Here is a 20,595-nt window from a genome sequence, read left to right as displayed (position 1 = left end):
AAAGAAGATGTAGGTTCTAAGGAGTTGAAGAATATTTTCTCCTCTATGAACATCAAACATCAGGTATTTGAAAGGAGCAATGAAGATGTGTTTCCCAACTAAGAAGTTGGTTTAAACATAAAACTGTAAGATGCCTAGAGGGAGAAATGGGAGAAAAATGATCTAATTGCCTCTGCAAATCTCTGAAGCTTGAAATGGGCAGAAATGCAGGCATATTTTCTCAGAGGAACCTCCTAAAACCTGTTCTGAACCTGGTGCTGCCAAATCTTATCATATTTTCTAATTATTTGGTCATTTCTGACAAAATTCAAAATAGAAGAAAATAATTAATTTTAAAACTACTTCACCAAGTTTGAGAAGCTTAGGTGAAAAGTCAAAGCCTTCTGGAGAAAAAGATTAATCCAATGTTATTCAGATTTACCTTTTCTTAAATTTTGCTTTCTGTTAATTCTGTTATCACCTTCTTATATATTTGTCATTTGCCATTTTCAATGAAAATGCATTTTTAATGGTCAAAAGGACACATCTGACTTCTCTGTCAATGTGATTCATTTTTTAAAATTTGACTAAGGTTTTTCATACAAATTGTTTTATTGAAACTACTCAATTGGATCTGTAAGTTATTATTATTTTTATATATAGATATAATAACTACCATAGTATGTAAGAGGGTCCATTATCAAGTGTTGAAAAATGTCTGAATTTCAGGATAGTTTCTGATGACAAATAACTTTAAGACATTGTTTTGGAAGATGTCACTATATAAATAATTTATATAGTAATATATAATAATACCTATATTATATAGTAATACCTATAATCATTATATTTATTTATTTACTTACTTACAGTGAACTCAGTATCACTGGATCACTTACCTATGTACCCAGGCCTTCTTATTTTTAGTTTGAAATGGGACCTCATTAGGTTTCTGAAGCTGACCTCAAATTTGGAATCCTTCTGCCTCAGTATCATTATTTATTTTTAATTTAACTGCTAATTAATCTTAGACACATCACTTAACCTAAAATCATCTATAATGACCACGACTATAGGACAGAAACAAAAATTAAGTAATATCAAACACTAGAGAAAATGACATCTCAAAATTTACCCTTCTAAAAATTAAGTTCCATCAGTGTGTTCACTGACATAAACTGAAGAATTGTATTTTAATTTAGAGTCAAGAAATAAAATTTAAATTAGCAGTGTGAAACTTGATGCTCTGTGCCTTTCCCCTTCTTCTAAGGCAAGGTTATTTGTTATGCAATGCTTCCATTTTTAATTGGCAATAACTGAAAGTCTGATCTGTAGTTATGGCCTTATTTTTATACTGAGAAAAACAGCTGCACAATAATTGAGTGATTTTTTTTTTTATTTCCTTACTCTCAAATTCTTGATGCATAGTATTCACTTTAATTCGCAGAACAACGTCTAATCAGTTCTGGTCATTGGTTTAAGTAAGTTCTGTCAATATTTTGGTGAATAACTTTATCAACTACTGAGCACTGTGATAAATCATATGAGTCATTTATCAAGTCATTATCATTCATGTGATGGCAAGACAGAATAACTGAGTTTACAATGAACACATTTAATGCCTTGATGAATTGTTTTGGTGGTTAACAATATCTAATTTTAAATCCAAACTCAACCTTTTATAAAAAATAGAGATATAAAAATTGGCTGCCTTTCAGTACAAAGAACGAACTTTAGGGCCTGGCACACTGCCTGATACATAAAGTGTTTATGGTACAATATTTGGGGAGAATTAATGTATATACCCTAGGTCCCCTGAATTATTCCATAACTGTGTAACCTATGGATTCTAGTATAAACAAATATGAAGGGGTCATTGGCCCTTAAACTCTCTACAGATCTTTAAACTTTTAACAGCAAATTTCAAATAAATTAGAAATTCTACTTTTTTGAGTCTGGATAACAAACATATGGAATTATATAAGAAAAGACAGGGTAAAACGTGATTCTTATGGTAAGTGGGAACTTTTCCCTGGTTGACATTTAAAAATACATAGTGCAGTTCTTTTCACTGAAATAGACTCTGGAATGGAAACTGCCCAAACTCTCTCATGTAGAAAAAAAAAAGGAAAATGCTCAAAGCAGCTTCTTACCCTGCACTTTATGTGCTTGATGTATCTGGCATCATGTGCTTTCACCGGAGACCCACATGGGTTGGTGTTTACTAAGCACCAGAGTGCACAATCCCCTACTGCAGTTCATGGGAATACAAGTGTAACATATGCTTGACTGTTCCAAAATTATTTTTAAGAAGACGTATGCAGATCTATATCAAATATGAAATTATTTTTTTGCCCCCATGTATGCAAAGTTCAGTAACCAGATTTTTAAACAGTGGGTTGTGATATTGTAATCCCTCTTTCATGTGCCATGAGTTTGAATTATGGTTCTTAAATTGTCAAAGTCATCTTGCTGTTTGAATGCTGCTGGCATTGTATTTGAAAAAAATTTTATAATCAAGACTAGTTCCTTTAGGGGAGAAGTTGATATTGCCTATGTAGGGGGTACAATAGATGTTAGTTAGTGCTTGAAGCTAATTTTATTTTTGTATTTCATGTATTTATGAATCAAACATCACTGTCCACAGAATACCAGAATTCTTAGAAATTCTCTCAGTCTCCTCCCACCCCTGGCCATTCTCTCTCTCACAGGCATATAAATACAGATAGATGTTTTTCCATATACAATCTATTGTCTGCCTACTTAGCTCTAAAATTCTAATACAAAAAGAATAATTCAATGAGCTTTAAAAGTTTGAAACACTTTAGCAATTTTATTAGAGAGAATTTAATACCTAGGGAAACCTTCAAGCCTTCAGATGTACAGTGTAATGAGTCTTATCTAGTTAAATGAGTCTTATTCACTATTGTAGCCTCAAAACAATTAGACCAATATGTTCTGCTGAGCACCTACCCTAAGCCAGATATTCCCTAGGTATCCTCACTGATCTCATTTACTTCTCTTAGCTTTATAATATTATAATTATCACCGTATTTATAGCAGTATAAAGTAAAAAGGAGTTATATACAAATTTATTATCATGGAACACAGTGTTACCCCCATTTCCACTGTCGTCATGTCTCATTTTTATTACTGACTTTGGTAAAGATCCACAAAATATGTTTATCTTATCTGTATGTAGTGTGAAGTAGCGTCTACAAGGTGGATGACAGAATCAGGGTAAAGAAAAATCTTAAAGCGACTAGAATTTTTGAAAAAACAGTTTTATGAAATAGTTTTATGTTATTGTTCAGCATACAAGTTAAAACCATGGAGAAATATAAATAGAAAATCATTTGACCTAGATTCTTAGTGAAAAAAAATGATAAGATCTGGAGGATTAAATTGATTATAATCTATTGGAATACAGGAGGTTTACATTGTCATTTAAAATGGTAATGTTGGGGCTGGGGATGTGGCTCAAGCTTGCCTGGCATGCATGCGGCCCAGGTTCAATCCTCAGCACCACATACAAAGATGTTGTGTCTGCCGAAAACTAAAAAATAAATATCAAAAATTCTCTCTCTCTCTCTCCTCTCTCACTCTCTCTCTCTCTCTCTCCTCTCTCACTCTCTCTTTAAAAAAAAATAAAAATAAAATAAAATGGTAATGTTGTCTTAGACTAAGAAATGTTCAGGTTCTGTGTTAAAGAATTTAATTATGTGAGTGCCCAAATGTATTTTGGGCTGATCAGGTTATATGCAGAGAGTTTTTCAATTCACTTCTTGTCATTAAAGTTTCAAATAGGCATTGCTGCAGTGGACTGTATATAAAGTAGAAAGACTTAGAAGCAATTGGGCATCATTTCCTGTGGCATCCAGGTGTATCCAGAAAACAAGAAGCCCTGGGAAGCCAGACGTGGGAGTTCAGGAGGAGCTATGTTTGTTCTGTGTATCTTCACTATCTAAAAGATTATCTTGCAGAATTGGAGTGGGCAAATCTATGACATTCCCTTCCACAAGTGTATAGAGATGAGGAGAAAAGCCTGACACATTAAGAGAAAAAATCTTTAAAGCATGGAAGAACTGCTGCACAATGGAACAGGTTGAATTGATAAGTAATGAGCTTCTTTTCCTTAGAAATGCATTTCTCATATTAAAAGATAAATTGGACTATTTGGCATTCACTGTTCCTTGAAGCTGGAGACTTTATACTTAAAATGTAGAATGAAGTGGTGAGAGAAACTCACTTTTGCATATTTAAAATGTATAAAATGGCATTCTTCCTGTAATTTAATCTTTATTTTCTAACATTTTTGTAGATATTATAGCAACATTTCACATCAAACAATTAGAACAAAAGAGACTGTCACATGAAAGTTTTTGGCTTACAAAAAAAAAAAAAAAAAAGAACCACTTTCTAATCAAACACAGGTTAGGTTGGCTTGATTTTTTTTTTTCTTAATTTCTCTTAAATCCTCCCCCCCCCCAAAAAAAAAAAAGGTAAAAAGGATAACAAGTCAGTTTTTATAATTTTTAAAGGTAACTTCAAAATGCATCTATCTTCATATTGAGATTATATGTTAGTTGTTAGAACTTATGTTTTAGAAACATAAATTTTAAAAAAGAATCTCTTTATAATCACTCATAAGTAAGTGGTATCATATATCTCTAATGTGGTAAAAATAAATTAGTCTATCAGTTGCCATCATCCATTCAACCACTTCTAACCATTACTAACAGGTATTATTATTCAATGTATTTCTTTTTTTCTTTGTCTTTGTGTGTGTGCGCGCAAGCACCAGAGATTGAACCCAGGGTGCAAAGCGATATCCACAGCCCTTTTTAAATATTTTCTTTAGAGACAAGATCTCACTAAGTTGCTTAGGGCCTCACTAAGTTGCTGAGGCTTTGAACTTATGATCCTCGTGCCTCAGCCTCTTGAGACACTGGAATTACTGGCTTGTGCTACCATTCCTGGCTTGCTCAAAGTATTCCTGACTTCATAAGCATATTATCAAACTAGTCAAAAAAAAAAAAAAAAAAAAAAAAAGAAAAGAAAAAAGAAAGTATCCCTGAAGGTAAAAGAATAAAATCCTCATGTTCCCCCCAAAAGAAGCAAATCATGAATAAGTTTTGTATCAATTACCTGTTGCCACAGTAATGCTGTTAATAAACTACATGAACCTTAAAATAAAAAGAAAGAAAAAAAACTGCTCAAAGTGTTTGAATTTAACTGTTTAATTTTAAAGACTTCCAAGTTGAATTCTATGAAATTTGGTCTATAACTATTCAAACATCATACTGGCTTTCACAAATGTATTTCATTTGGCCTCACAAAAGAAGATAATATAAAGAAAACGAGAAATAATATTTTAAGAGAATGAATATGGATAGAAGATTTGATTTTAAAAGGCCATAATTTTTTTTTTACTAAACTTTTATTTAATCTGTTTGGAGTTTTTAATTTGATATGCAATTTTTTTTTTTCCCAAGATGGCTTTATGGAGAATTCCTACACATAGGGAAGCTCCTCCAAACATCGTGTGTATGCTGGATAATAAGCATGGATGTAGGTGCAGCCAGATATGGACAAATTACCTAAAGCTTTATTAATTGAATTTAAAATTTTAAAAGGTATGTCAAAATTCTAGGGGGAAAAAAAGAATTAGGTTCCTTTTTCCATTGTGAATTGATTCATTAACTCAATGATCATAATTAACATGTGCAATTCCTATATGAAAACAGTTGTAGCACATAATAGAAGCTATGTTTCACCCTCATTAAATCAAATATTTGAAACATCAATACTTCACTAATTTTGACACTGCCTTCAGATTTTGGTCATACTTTTTTATTTTGATCACATATCTTTTATTGGGAATCTATATTATCTGGTACTGATTAAGATATGTTTCTACAGAATACAAAGTCTTGTAATAGACATTTTTAAATAGTCAGAATGCAGTTTCAATATATTCTCTAGGAAAGGGCTGAAAGGGCGTCACATATTCTGAGTGGGACAGCTTGAAGAAAGCATTACATCCAGATAAACTTTAAGTTGTATCCAGAAGGAAGAATAGAAGTTTGCCATGCAGTGAAATTGGGGGCAATATATAAAAGAAATGTGGAACTAAAAACTAAATTAAATATAACTGACTGGAAAATAGCCTTTATTTTGTATGCATGGAAGAAGAAGATTTAGAAAGTTGTATGAAGGCAGATTAAGATGTGTCTCATTTGACTAATGTAAATAATAAAAATGTTCAGCTAATAGTGGCATGGGTATACCTGCATGATAGAAGACCACTCTGGCTACAGTATGGCCTCAGGGACTAAAGTCAGTCTCATTCTGACTCAGAAGGATGAATTAGAAAAACATCACAAAAATCCATGTGAAGCAATGAGTAACAACAACGCATCATGGATTTGCAGTTCTTATTGTTTGAGTCCAATTTCTTCTATGTGTGAAGAAAAATCAAAAAGAATGGTGTTAACTGGACTTCAGTCACTCTCAGTAGCCCCAGCCTCACTTTCTTTTCTCTTTTTCCTTCCTTCCCCAAATACTTTCATGTCATTAGTCTGTCACCACTCTTGTATTTACTGAAGAAACTCTGGTGAACAGTAAGAAAGGATGACAGGGATTTGTGCATGTTTTTGTGTAAGGGCAGGAAGTTGTTTATAAGAGTTTTAAAATTAAAGTGAACAAATGCTTGAGCAACAAAGGGTCAGTCAGATTCATAACAGTTCTTATATAAAAGCTACACATGTCAATGTGGAGGGTAAGTCATAGGTTTTCCGCATGAATATTGTCATTTTGGGAAGTATTTCAGTTAGAATACAGTGAATGAAAAGGAAAGATAATGGGAAAGACAGGCAGGAAAGGCATGGAAATTTCTATTCTTTGTAGTCTTAAAACTATGTCCAAATCTCTTCTTGTTTTCTAACAATAAAACCTTACATAATTTATCTGAACTCTGTTTAAAAAGAGAAATGAGGAAGACACATCTACTTCCTTCCCTAGAGGGTTGTAAACATAAAGTAAACAATGAATGCAGCATCTGGCCCATTGTTGGTTTTCAATCAATGTCTGTTATGATGATGATTAAGGCTCTTAGTCCAAGGACACCATGAAAACTCCTCATTAATGTTTACTGCTTTTAGTTGTTAAACTCAGCATTAACTTTGTCACTTTAAAAATGTCTTCTTCAAAGGTTCAGACTTTAATTAAGAGATCAGGCATAGTAGTGAAGGGACCTCTTACTATAGGTAGCCTTGAACCATGAATGACAGTTGCAGATTAGACCTAGAAATGGCACATAATTTGTGGTTATATTCATCAAGTAAACTCATGAATAAAAATATTTCATGGTATGATTGAATCTAAATTCAGTATATAGTGCATTGAGCCAGAATTATTTAATGATACCTTTTATTTTTCCACAACATAGCATATCTGCTTGTATTACTTTATCGGGTAGAAGTTTTTAATATAGCTTTTGAGTGTATAAGTACTATGCTAGTTTATATATTTCTCAAACACAACCATATCATAAAAATATACAATTTATTTTTCCCAACTTACTCTTGAGAATATTTTCTCAAATAGAATTCAATATTCTCTTGTTGTGCCTTTTATATCATATGTCTCTTAATCTTTGTGCTTACCACCAAGTTTATTTCACATGTCCAGTTTTCATTTTTGGTCCTTATTATCTGGGCTTATGTCTATGATATTATTGTCACATAACATGGGCAGGGAAATCTTACAAATATCTTCAACAGAGCACACAACATATTTCTGTGCCCAGAGTCCTGAATAATATTTTTGTATACAGTTAGTATTCTTCATATAGTTTTTGAAAACATGTAAAAGGAAGGTACATCAAATGCATTTGTTAGAAAACATGAACCTCACAGTCAACATAATCTCAACCTCACAATCATTATAAATGATTCTAGTATTCCATTTAATTGTATATTATCTTCTATAAAATTTTGATGATGACTTGAAAATGAGTTAGTCAGTATTATCAAAATTCACCATGTAAATAAATGTAATTATAAAACTAATTATAGTATTTTCGTCATGGTAAAATTACCTAATTTGCCCAGTTGTACTGTTATCTTCATAGACTAGTATTGAATTTAGCCATGCTAAATTTGTACTGCATATTATATTTTAGCAGCAGTTTCAGGAACCCATTATTAACTGTCAGATGTCATATTATATCAGTGAAATTTGAATCACTCATTACATTTTGGCATTTATATTGTGACAGTAAATCAGTCAGGAAGTGTAGTTAGAGGGAGATTTTAGTTTTTGCTAATTTAAAAATATATATATATATTAGCAGTCTACCAATTATATTTATACAAATACATACAATAAACATTTCTTGAATCAGAATCAAATGAATTGAAATTCACATTCATTTGTTCATCAATTTACAAAATTTCCAGAAGTTTTTTTATATTTCATAATTTTTCACTTTCATGAGCACATTTCTCTAATATGCAGTATCCTCAGATATGAGTGGTAGAATTTACTTTTTTCTTTTTTCTTTTCCTTTTTTTAAATTTTTTAAAAAATATTTTTTTAGTTGTTGATTGAGCTTTATTTGTTTGTTTGTTTGTTTGTATGTGGTACTGAGAATCTAACCTAGAGCCTCACGAATGCTAGGTAAGCACGCTACCACTGAGCCACAACCCCAGCCCGGTCTTTTTTCTTTTTAAATATTATAATTATTAACACATTTTCATACATGTGCATATTGAGCTTTGATCACATCCAGTTTCTTTTCTTACTCTGCCCTTCCCCAGTTTCTGCCCCCGTGTGCTCCTGAGCCCTTCCCAGACTCTCATAGCCTATCTTTTATTTTCAGGTGATCTTTAGGGTTTTTTTTTTTTTTTTTTTTTTTTTGGTAAGTGTGTGTTTTATTTGCACATATGAGAAAAAATATGGGAATTTGTCTTTCAGTGTCTTATTCACTTAGCATGAATAAACTTGATTTTCATGGGAAAACAAAAAATAGAAGAATAAGACAACAAAATGATTTAGGGCTATTCTCAAAACTTGACAACACCCAAAAGAGTCACAACATACTCATCTCAATATTCTATGCTTCACCCCTGTGGAATTATTTATATGATAAATGATTTTTGAAAATAGTACTTTATGGAAATAGCAAAAAGAAAGTCATCAAAGAGAAAGGATAGCTTTATATAATTCCCATAATAATGCATTTGAATATATTTTTCAATAGCAAAGCTTAATAAATTAATTTCCTCTCAATTTTCAATTATTCAACACATTCTATGTTTCTGTTTTTTTATTTTTGTAGTTTTTCTCATCAAATATACATACCTCTGCCTTATATTTTACATTTTATAATTCATATCCAAATATTAAATCATATACTATTCAGTAACTCAGCATGATACTGTGCAGTCTCCCTAGAGGGAGAAAATATACTTGGAGATAAGCAATTAGGTATTTTAAATATTTAGATACCCAAATATCATTCCACAGTCTTAGTCTTCCTTATTGAGACAAATTGTTTCCTGGTTCTGCATTCATAAACATCACCAGAGAGAACATTAATAATCATTAGGTATGTCCCTCCATAGAAAATGGAAAATAGTTTAATGGGATTTTCACTTAAATGAAGACCAACTGTGAGCAACACTTCCTTTGCCATGGATCCTTGGGGACTGAGAGATAACCACTAACAAGAAAATGATCAGTTATCTTTTGGTTTGCTCTTTCTTTCTGTCTGAGTTCAAGAATAAAAGGATGAATAAAAAATGCATCATGAGAATCTGATTTGGTCATTCCTGAAAACAGTTTGAAAAACATGCAGATGTAGTATTTGGATTTCCAGTGTTAATATCTATTGTGTCAGAATAATTGTGTTTTGTCTTAGACTTTTCTAGATTTCAAAACTGTCAGAAATTTATTATAAGTCCCTACTGTGAGGTGACAATATCCACATACATATGAGCAAGTCTCCCTACCTCCAAAGATTATGTATTTCCCCAGAGGCTTCTAGCTATAGGAAATGCTTAAGGAGATTCTCATTCAACAAATATTGTAGGCACATATTTATTCTTGCCTTTTATCCTTTCATGTTCTTGTTTCTCTTTCTCCTCCTTATAGCAAAGCAATCTGCCAGACATCTTTTATCATCAGTATTTTTTAAAATATAGAAATGGAGGGCTGGGGATGTGGCTCAAGCGGTGGCGCGCTCGCCTGGCATGCGTGCGGCCCGGGTTCGATCCTCAGCACCACATACCAACAAAGATGTTGTGTCCGCCGAGAACTAAAAAAAAATAAATATTAAAAATCTCTCTCTCTCTCTCTCTCTCTCTCTCTCTCTTTAAAAAAAAAAAAAGAAATGGAAAGGTATAATAACAGTGCTATCTTGTAAATACAAAATTATAGTATACTAATGAACTTGAGACAAAAAACTTTAGAGGTAGCTTTGAATTATGGATAGGTCACATACATTTCAGTTTCAAATCATTTTTTTTAGAAAAAGGTGTAGCCAGGCATGGTGGCACACGTCTCTAATCCCAGCATCTCGGGAGGGAAGCTGAGGCAGGAGGATTTCGAGTTTAAAGTCAGCCTTAGCAACTTAGTGAGGCCCTCAGCAATTCAGCAAGACTTTGTCTCTAAATTAATTAATTTATATATATATGGCTGTGGGGTGTGGCTCATTGGAATTTAAACACCCCTGGGTTCACTCCCTGGTACAAAAAAAAAAAAAAGAAAAAAGAAAGAAAGAAAGATGTAAGTGTACATTTCATAGGATAGACTTTCGAAGAAGTTGATCACTTACTATATGTGTTAGTGTTCTGAGTACATCCACCATTCTGCCATAGTTTAAGAGTTCACTTTGGAAGTAACTTGAAGGAAAAATAAGTAAAAATCATTTTTTTTTTCATATTGGAATGAAGCTTTATAAGAGGATATTGAGAAAGATATATACTCTCCCAATACAACCCATATTCCTCCCTGTAATATTTGTTAGGCATCCCTAAGCAAGAGGGAAGGTGTTTTGTGATGTGTCCTAGCGGAGATTCACTAAGAATTATTCTATGTTGTCCAAATGTTTCTGACTTATGGAAAAATCACAGGATTATAATTACCCCTATAAAAGAAAAGCTTGTAAGGACCATAGATTTACTTTTTCCCACAGATTTTACTTACTCAAAATTATTGATTTCAAAAAAGAAGTAATTATGGATGATTTTTCCCACAGATTATTGAATTATTTTGTTAATAAAACTATTGCAACTTGGGCTAGGGATGTGGCTCAAGTGGTAGTGCGCTCGCCTGGCATGCGTGCGGCCCGGGTTCGATCCTCAGCACCACATACAAACAAAGATGTTGTGTCCGCCCAATAACTGAAAAATAAATATTAAAATTCTCTCTCTCTCTCACTCTCTCTTTAAAAAAAAAAACTATTGCAACTTATAATGACAACATCTAAAGAATTGCTTAAAATTGTGAAAAACTATTTGACTATATACAAGAATAAAAGAACATAGCATTGTAGGACTGAATGATCTATTATTATATTATTAATATTTCATTATGAGGCAAATATACGCAGATAGCTGGAGTGTCCATTAATGACCATAATGAGCACAGTAGATTTTAATATACCTATAGTGTACTTAGGATTTAATTAATTATTGTAACCACATTTAAAAATTTATTTTAACTTCTTTAGCCACTTCACTGAACATTTAGACAATATATTTGTTTTAAGGAAAGAAGCAAAGTAAAGAGATCATAAAATAATGAAGATTCTCTTTTTAAAAGACAACATTTTTTAAATTTATTAAACTTGCAAAACTCTATAAAAAGAGCTTGTTTTTAAGATGTGGAATATTTCTTTTGTTTCTATTTGTTCTCCTTCTCTAACTCTTGTCCTTACATGAGCTTCCCACCATAATCGAGTAATTAAGAATACATATTGGTTTTCTTAGCACTTTTGTTCAGTAACTGTTCCTTTTTGATACTTTCCAGACAATTGGTCATCTTTCAAGTTTATTTGCTTTTTTAAAGCGACATACAAAATAAAACACTCTTCAATCTAATTAATGCTTCCCAGTTTAACTTCTGAAACACAAACAAACAAGCAGAACTGGCCAGCCACCTGCAAAATTCTAAAGGAATTTAGATTTTCAGGAGAGTTCGAAGTATGTGGGGAATTTGGGGGGGCAGGAAAAAGTGGGCAGAACTGACTTCAGAGAAAATGAGCTTGGTCGTGCATTTTGAATAAAGTGAAATGTGAATGAAATAAATATTTTAAATGTCCAAATATATTTTGAAATCTTCTTTGATGAGCAATTGAGACAAAATCGTCCATAATTACTTCTTTTTTGAAATTAACTTTAATGATGACAACAACAACAACAAGAAAAAATAGAAACTTCATGGAGTTTGGAGTGAAATTGGTCCTATTTCAAAATATTCAATATATGCTTTTCTGTCCCCTGACTCTTTGAGGGGGGAGGTGCTTGTAGTGAGCTTTGGGAACTGAATGGCTCCAAGAATGAGATCCTCAAAAATGCTGCCACTGTTAATAAAGCAAGTAGGGACACCATGTAAAATGATTGCAATATAATTCCTACAATCTTATGATCTTTTTAAAAATTTTATTTTATGATGACCTTTAATGTCTGTATGTTACCATTTTCCTAGGAAATTTGCTCATCATGTAGTTCTTATGTTGGAACAATTTTGTGTTATTCGAGTACATCAGTTTCAGAATATCCTTAATTATGCATTTTGTTTAGACAACTGAAGCTTGTTAAACTGACTTTCTGGGATTTGCCTCCATGATACCTTATAGTGAATGTACTTTTTTTTCCTCATTTATTCCTCAAAATCAAATTCTGAAGTGGTTATTAATATTACCCTGTTTTATAGTTGGGCAAACTGAAGACCCAAGAAGTTAAGCATCTTTCTTAAGCTTTCATAATCAGAACAGAGCCAGAATTAGAATCTAATAGTTCTTTTACAGATCTTGTTTGTGTTTGTTTTCTAGTCTTATTCCAGTCCTATGGTAAAAACCTAATTAGCCTCAGAATAGAGATATTTCTATACTTGAGTGATACCGACTACTTTTAAAGAATATAAGACATTGCATCTCTGAAAACATGACTTTTGGCATGCCACTGTTAAGAAAAGTGAGATATTATATAGAGTTTCTTACTCTGCTATATGGGTTATTATTTATGGTCAACTACTAAAAGCAAACAAACCAAAAGCTGTATTTTTTCAAATGCCTAAAAATATATAATGAATTTTCTCAAATTTAGTTTTTTTTAAATAATTATTTTTCAAAATGTTCTTGCTTGTTCTTTCTACGGGGGTGTGCTTAAGAATGATAAAATATAGAGAAAGTAGCAAATATATGTTAATTGAAAATCCTGAATATAGCAATGGAGATGTGTTCATTTCATCAATCTAGACTGCTCATGTCATATGATATGGTAATAATTTCTGTTACCAAATTATTCCATTCTTTATATTAAAAATTACTGACTTTAAGGGATTTGCAGACCGTTTGGGAAGAATCTTTTGGGGAAATCATTATAGCACAGAGTGACAAATGAAATGAAAGCTATAGGCAGGCAGGACACCCTGAATATGAATGAACCAATCCAGACTAGGCCATCCTAATAGGTTTTTTGAGAAGAGAACCAGCAACTGAAGTTTAATGACTTAGGAAGCTTTCAAATGGATTTATCCTTACCTGTTAACATTTTAGACAGCTCAAAACACTTAATGAAAAAGAATGAACAACAAATTTTCTTCACACTACCATAATTAAAAACTAGCAAAACCAAAAGACATCTAACAATATGAAATTCAAGGAAAAGATTTATATTTAACAACCATTTGGGTGTAGGCTGTCTAAAAAGCAGAAGAATATGGGCATTTCCTGATAGGCAGTGATGCATGGAATTTAAATATTCTTCATTTTTCTATAACAGGAAAATATGTGTTCAGTGAACAGAAAAAGCCTTTTTTATTTTTTTTAATTCGTAAAATTGCTAGACGTAGTGTGCTTTACAACTTTACGCCTACTCACCCTAAACACATGCCATTTGAGTAGATGCTTTCCTGGCTTAGATCAAAGTTTTTAGGCAATGTTTCTTTTTGTGTGTACTCTCTTTTGAGCTGATAGAACACCCACAGTATATGCATGCAAAAGAAATTGCTTAGGCATGCACAACCCTTTCTCTAAAGATTTTTAAGTATTAATAATTGAGGTTTGAGAACATATTATTTAAATGGTTACAAAGCTAATGCAAACGCGAGAGAGGCAGGCTGTTGATAATGTTTAGAATAGCATTGCTGTGACTAATGTGGCATCTTGCTGGAAAGTTGACTACAAAACAAACAATAGATGAGAATGTTGGAATCCATGATTGGTTACAGAATTCCCTTTGGTTCTAATTGTGGAGTCCTCCTTTCATGAAATGAGGATGGCAAGAGAGAAGAGGAGATAAAAATGTACAGCGTTTTTTTTTCCCTCATAAGTGCTTTAATCCTTCAAATCCCATACAGATTTGAATTTGTTCCTTGTTCTGTGACTTTCATTAATGATAGTGTTTGAAGTATATTGTCAGCACTATTTCACTTATTTGAAAGCATGGCCATTTTGTTCATTTATAGATATGGAAAGCTCTAGAAAATATTAAACTATTTTTCTAAGAATTGAAAATAATGGGTGGATTTTATGTAATGGGAACAACATGGCCCACTGGAGGCATTTAGTGTCCAGAGTGGAGTAGCCTTTGACTGATTAAGTGGGCAGACTTTATTGACTACATTATTAAATATGAAATCTATTAAACTTAAGTCCAACCTTTCCCCCCTTCAAATGTTAACATCGGTGCCAGTGCAAGAGTAAAACTCATGACATTTAGAAAGGAGAGAGAATCAGATGAGATTTACCAGAAAGAGAATGTATAAATAATTGAAGAGGAATGTCTGTAACAATACAGCTCTTTTAGATAATACGTGACAAAATATTTCTCTGTTTTCTGATGGGGAAGTTTCTAATAGCAGACTCAATCAGCTGTTCCTTAGGCAATGCACTCAGTTTAATTTTGGAGACCTCCTTCCACGTTTTGATTTATCACCCCTGTTTCCCAAGGGCCCTCTATGTGATTGCCTTGGCACTGGTATTTATGCTGGATGAACTCAAAGTGTGGCACTTAACGTGATGTTATCTTCCTTAGGTCACAAGAGTGCCATCTTTCAAGTACAGTTGGGTGATTTCTACACTACTTCATATCTCACCAACACCAGAGGTATCTCTTCCTTGCAACTTAGAAGGAGCCCACTAGACCTGTAAATAATATTCAGCAAGTCTCAGTAAACATTTTCCACCCCCAGCTGGGATGCCCGTTCACAGAAGAGGAAAGTCAATGCGCTGAAGTGGGATAAATTAGTGCACTGGCTCATAGTACCAGCGACACGGCTGTGTCATGATTTCCTTTAGGGATCTAGGAAAATGTAGCTTTTCATGCATGATATTCTTTCTATTATTGTTATCTATCCTCTTCCAAGGTGTAAAGAAATGACCTTTCCCCTTGAAATGCCAAACTGCTGCTTTCAGAGAGACTGCTGCTGCTTCTAAAGAGACAGGTCTCTGCTTCGCTCTTTTGAAGCATCTGCCATTGCAATCACAGGTAAAGTACTTAGCAGGATGAAGACAGTGCCATGAGTCTCCAAGGTAGGCTCAGTCTCACAATGGGGCACTGGGGTTTGCCACCGCCTCAGTGCGTTCAAGCTGCCAGAGCACTTCTTGCATGCTGATCTCTTCAGATAGCAAGACCTTCACTGTCCTTGTTTACATTTTTAAAGTGAAGCTTTTCTCTCTGCTGAAAGTTTGCAGTCTGACAGCTTTAGAATTTGAATTTTTCCATGTCTTTTCAGATCAAGTACGGTGGCACTGACAGGAGTTTGCCATACTGCCTTGTGTTCATTCTCTGTAAAACTTGGGCTAAAGCCTGGTGCTAACTATGCTCACCAGCAAGCTGGACCCCAGGACAAAGATAGCAGGCCGTCCCCAGCTCATAAGGGACAGCAATGGCTTTGTACCAGGGGTTGCTGTGAATGTTTTTATATATCTTTTGATAAAGTGAGGTCTTATGGAAAATGGCTTCATTCATATACCTGAAAGTTATGAGCAAAAAATTCTCCTTTCAATCCCTTGCCTAAACTGATGCCACTTCAAACAGATATTGTTAGATTGTTTTAAATGTTGGCATTGTTTGGAAACTGAAATTGTTTTCTCTGGGAACCTTGAATCTAATCCTTTTCTTTCATTTGCATAACATTAAATGATCAGCATGCAACTTGATTTCCATATATTCTTTTGTGTATTCCAATCTACTCCTGAAATAGATTGGGAACCTAAAGTATAGCAGGCCATAATAAGTCCAGGCTAAGGGTGTCTGTAAATTTTTTGAAGTGTGAAAATATGTTATATTGAAATAGTTTTGTGTTTCTTTATGTTATAGCAAAGCCAACATTTTAAATATAGGGAATATCTTAAGGACGAAGGGTTACAAATAACCAGGAATTCCGTGACTATGACTCCAGAATATAGCCCACCACCAAATCTTCATGGATTTTATAGGTTTTATTTATTTGTTTGTTAATTTATTTATTTGTTGTGACAATGGAGACTGACCCCAGAGCCTCATGCATGCTAGGTAAGAACTCAAACACTAAGCCCTATAGTTGTTCTTTCACTGAACTTTTCTCAAAATGATTTAGAAATGCCACCACAATCAGATTAGTATTAACCCAAGAGAGGGAGGAAAGGAAATAAAGAGTTAATACTGTGGATAGAAATGAAGAAAACTATGTCATATGTATTTATGAATATGTCCAACTGATCCCCCGTACTATGTACAGGTCCAATGCACTATTATTTTTTTCAGTAAAACAAAAAAAAAATCACTTATTTATAATTTGGTTGCTATACCATGTATGATTTTACCAGAAACAGTATTACATATTAGCTTAATCACTAAAATTCTTCACTAAACTTGTCCTCAAATGAGTTATGTTTGTTCCTGAAAACATATGCAGAATTTCTGTCCCCAAGAGCATTTAAACACTGAATATAAAACTCAAACATAGTTTTTATTAGATATTACATAAGTCTAATTACCCTACCTAGCCTAAATTTTATCTTTTAACTGTTTCAAGATGAAGTGTTATTTAAGCTTTGGCATTTCAAAAGCCCTTCTTATTCAAATGCAAACATTAATGAGAATTAATATGAAGAAATGCCAACTGAAGAAACAATGAATCAGCCTATTTACTACAACAAAAAGGAAATGTTAACAACAGTGGAATAAAACCTGAGTGTCCTGAAAACAGAAGATTGTCTGCTAAATTAAATGTAGTTAAAGTTTGGATGTCTAATTAGTGATTTGGATAAAAAAGATTTCTATTTGTGTTTTCTGCTTTCAAATACATAAACCGGCATGAATGCTCTTTCTTGCTCTTCATGAGACTCATGTGTTATCAAACCTACAAATGTAGGAAGGTGACATTGAGCCCTTAGTGAATGTCTTTGTTTTGAAAAGATTTTTTTGCAATTTATCTGATATTCAGAACACTGAGTAGTAGACTTCCCAAAGCTCATTTTCACCAGTAATTACTATAAAATATTAAATAAAGCTATAAAGTGATGGTAGACACAATAAAATTGATATTAGAGGAAGCAGGGGAGAGAAGGGGAAGAGCCTGATGAGGCTTTAAGTGTCTACTCTGAGCCAGACATTCTCCAAACCACTGTGAAACAAAAATCAATAGAGGCGTGAGGAATTGTTACCTAATCAGGAGGCAGACATGTAAACACACAATTACAGGATGAGAGACTTATTAAAATAGAAGACAATAGAGAACCCTGGGAATATCGAGAAAGGCTTGGCAAACTCTGTCTTGTGGAGATTGGTAACCTAAATATGGCAGGACAGAAGAGACTTCAAAGGAATTTTGAAATTTGAGCTGATTCTTAAAAACTGAAGTAGGAGTTAAAAAATAAATAAATAAAAGAAAGATAAAGAAGGACAGAAGAATGTATTCCATACATTGTGAAACTGTGTTTCAATGCTTCTAGGCTAAATATCTAAGTATTCAATAAGTTAATGTGGTTGGACCCAATGATGATATATATGGATGTGGCAAAAGAAGGATTTGGAAAAGCCAGAATGCAATCTTGTGTGTCTTGCTAAGGAACCAGGATATTTTATCTGTAGTATAGGAAGAGATAAAATATTTTAAGCAAAATTTATATGAATTGAATTTGAGTTCCACTAAACAAAATCAAAACCAAAATTGTTCTAGTGTTGGAATGTAGCATCCATTTTTTTTTTTTGAGTTGATAGAGCTAATTAATTTAGGGCATGTCCTCTTAAATATCATCTCAAGGAACTAAAAGGAAAAAGTAAATAAAAACTGAATAAATTTGCCATGTTCAAATTGGGGGAAAGGCTGACTGGGCATGAGTAATTTAATTACACTATTCACCCTAATACTAATAATATTTTAATAATGTTTCAACAAATCTGATTGAATGAAAGATTCTATACATTCCCTACACTGAAGTCATCCCAGTACTTTGATAGTGCTATGTTTCTTAGGTTATTAGATCTAAGGTAAGGGATGAACAGGTCAGCAATTGAGGACTTTTTGTTTTGTTACCTGCTTTGAGGCTTTGTGGCTACTATTGAGGACAGGACAAGTAGTATCAGTGTGTCTATGAGTTTTCTTGAAAATGGACTGCACCTTCAATATGTTGATCATGTTTCCAAAGAAATAACATGACAAAATGGTTTATGCAGTTTTTATGTTTGCCACATTTCTTTTCCTTATCAAATAGTACTGTTGAACCTGAAATCACTTATCTAGTTGGACTTGAATGGTCTTAAGCAAAAACAGAAAAGAAAAAAAGAGAGAAAGAGAAAGGAGATATAAACATACAGCCCAAAGTGAGGAAGGGATTTGTTTACACTTCTGATGCATGAGTTTCACATTAGGGTATTAATAAGGGCAATATAAATAAATGCTTGTATGTATTCTCTAGTTCTGTCTGTAAATTGCTGCTTGAATAGCATTTTTTTTCTGTAGCATACAAATAGAGTGGTTGCTTTTTCACAGACTGCTTTGTAATTTTATGACATCCTTTTCCTCATCATATCCACCCTCTCTTACACACCTATTGCTAATCCATAACATTCTTTTTAAAAGTCTTGATTGCTTTTTTTTTTTCTCTGAGGTTTTGGTAAACCATATGTTCCAATGGGAAAATATTTATTTGTTCCAAGGCAAAGTAGACCTTTGAATATCAAAACTTAAACATATTATAAATTTTTGTTATAGTACATGTCTAAGTAGTCCCTGATCTCTTCAAAGACATTGTTCTAAAAATGCTGCTAATCCCCCCCCCAAATTACCAATACTCAGAGACTTTAGAATTGAAGAGACCCATGTAAAGTTTTGCTAGAGGAAAATTGGTATGATTAAATTCTCGAAAATACTCAATTGGTATGATTAAATTCTCGAAAAATAGAAGCTTAAAATATTAAAAACACTAAAACATAGAATTATTGAATTATTTTAAAGTGAAGAAGTAGTTTAAGAGGATAAATGTTTATAGAGAACTGCCTGATTTCTTAAATTTAATTCTGTATTTTTTGAAAGGAAAATGTTTAAGTGATTTATGTGAAAAAAGAAATAAATATCTGATATATGCTCCCTCCCCTCAAGGTAAATACCATATCCTCTGGCCATAGGTAAAAGAATATGTACCTGTTTACTATGGAATGCAACTGTATTAAAAAACATTTGGCAGGAACATAGATGTAGAGGAGAAAAGGTGATATCATACCTCTGGAATAAATATCAGTAATATCCACAGTAATATATTTACTGGATATTCATTTTTACAATGGAAAAATTTTCCCATTATCCCCACCCCAAGTTTATATCACTTAATAATATGTCAGCCTGTGGAAGCCTAAGGAATAAGATGGATAGGGCTATTATAAAAATGTTAAAGGAGATTCTTGATGCTCCAAAAGGCAGTGAGATAATACACATATACTGGCTTTAAAGATCCACTGAGGGAAAAATTGTTGCTACAGGTTTCAGAAAAAACTTTCCAGTCATAAAAGTAGTATTGTCAAAAGAAGCTATTTATTGTGATTGGTAACAATTTTCAGGTGATCAGAGAAACTAATTATTACTGTTTCACATTCATTCTGTCTTATATGCATTAAAGCTCTTATTATGTTTATAAGTTAAAAAGAGATTACCTCCAACTTTCTCACATTTCCCATATGTGTGGAGAATTTTACTCTTCTTTTACAATCTCTAAGATGGTGATAAAACCTTTAATTTAAATAAATCTATCATCTTTCAAGCCTGGTTCTGTGAACTAAAAATTATCAAAATAGTTTCACTTTTTTTTGTTTCTATTTGTACGCAATATAGAAGTTCATAAATTATTTATTTACTATTGTAGAAGGTCAAAGGACTGAGATAAGAAAATCCTCCACTCTTGAA

The 20,595-nt window shown here is 32.9% G+C and overlaps 1 protein-coding gene across 4 annotated transcripts in view; it reads left to right on the top strand.

The window, feature by feature from the left end:
- PCDH9 (protocadherin 9) overlaps positions 1–20,595 on the top strand; it is a gene marked incomplete at its 3' end in the record, with an annotated part of 863,939 nt that overhangs the window by 343,333 nt on the left and 500,011 nt on the right. The window lies entirely within an intron of this gene.

This window comes from Spermophilus citellus (genome assembly GCF_964194105.1).
Source record: "Spermophilus citellus genome assembly, chromosome: 1".
Taxonomy (NCBI): domain Eukaryota; kingdom Metazoa; phylum Chordata; class Mammalia; order Rodentia; family Sciuridae; genus Spermophilus; species Spermophilus citellus.
This window is presented reverse-complemented; position numbering and strand designations above follow the sequence as displayed.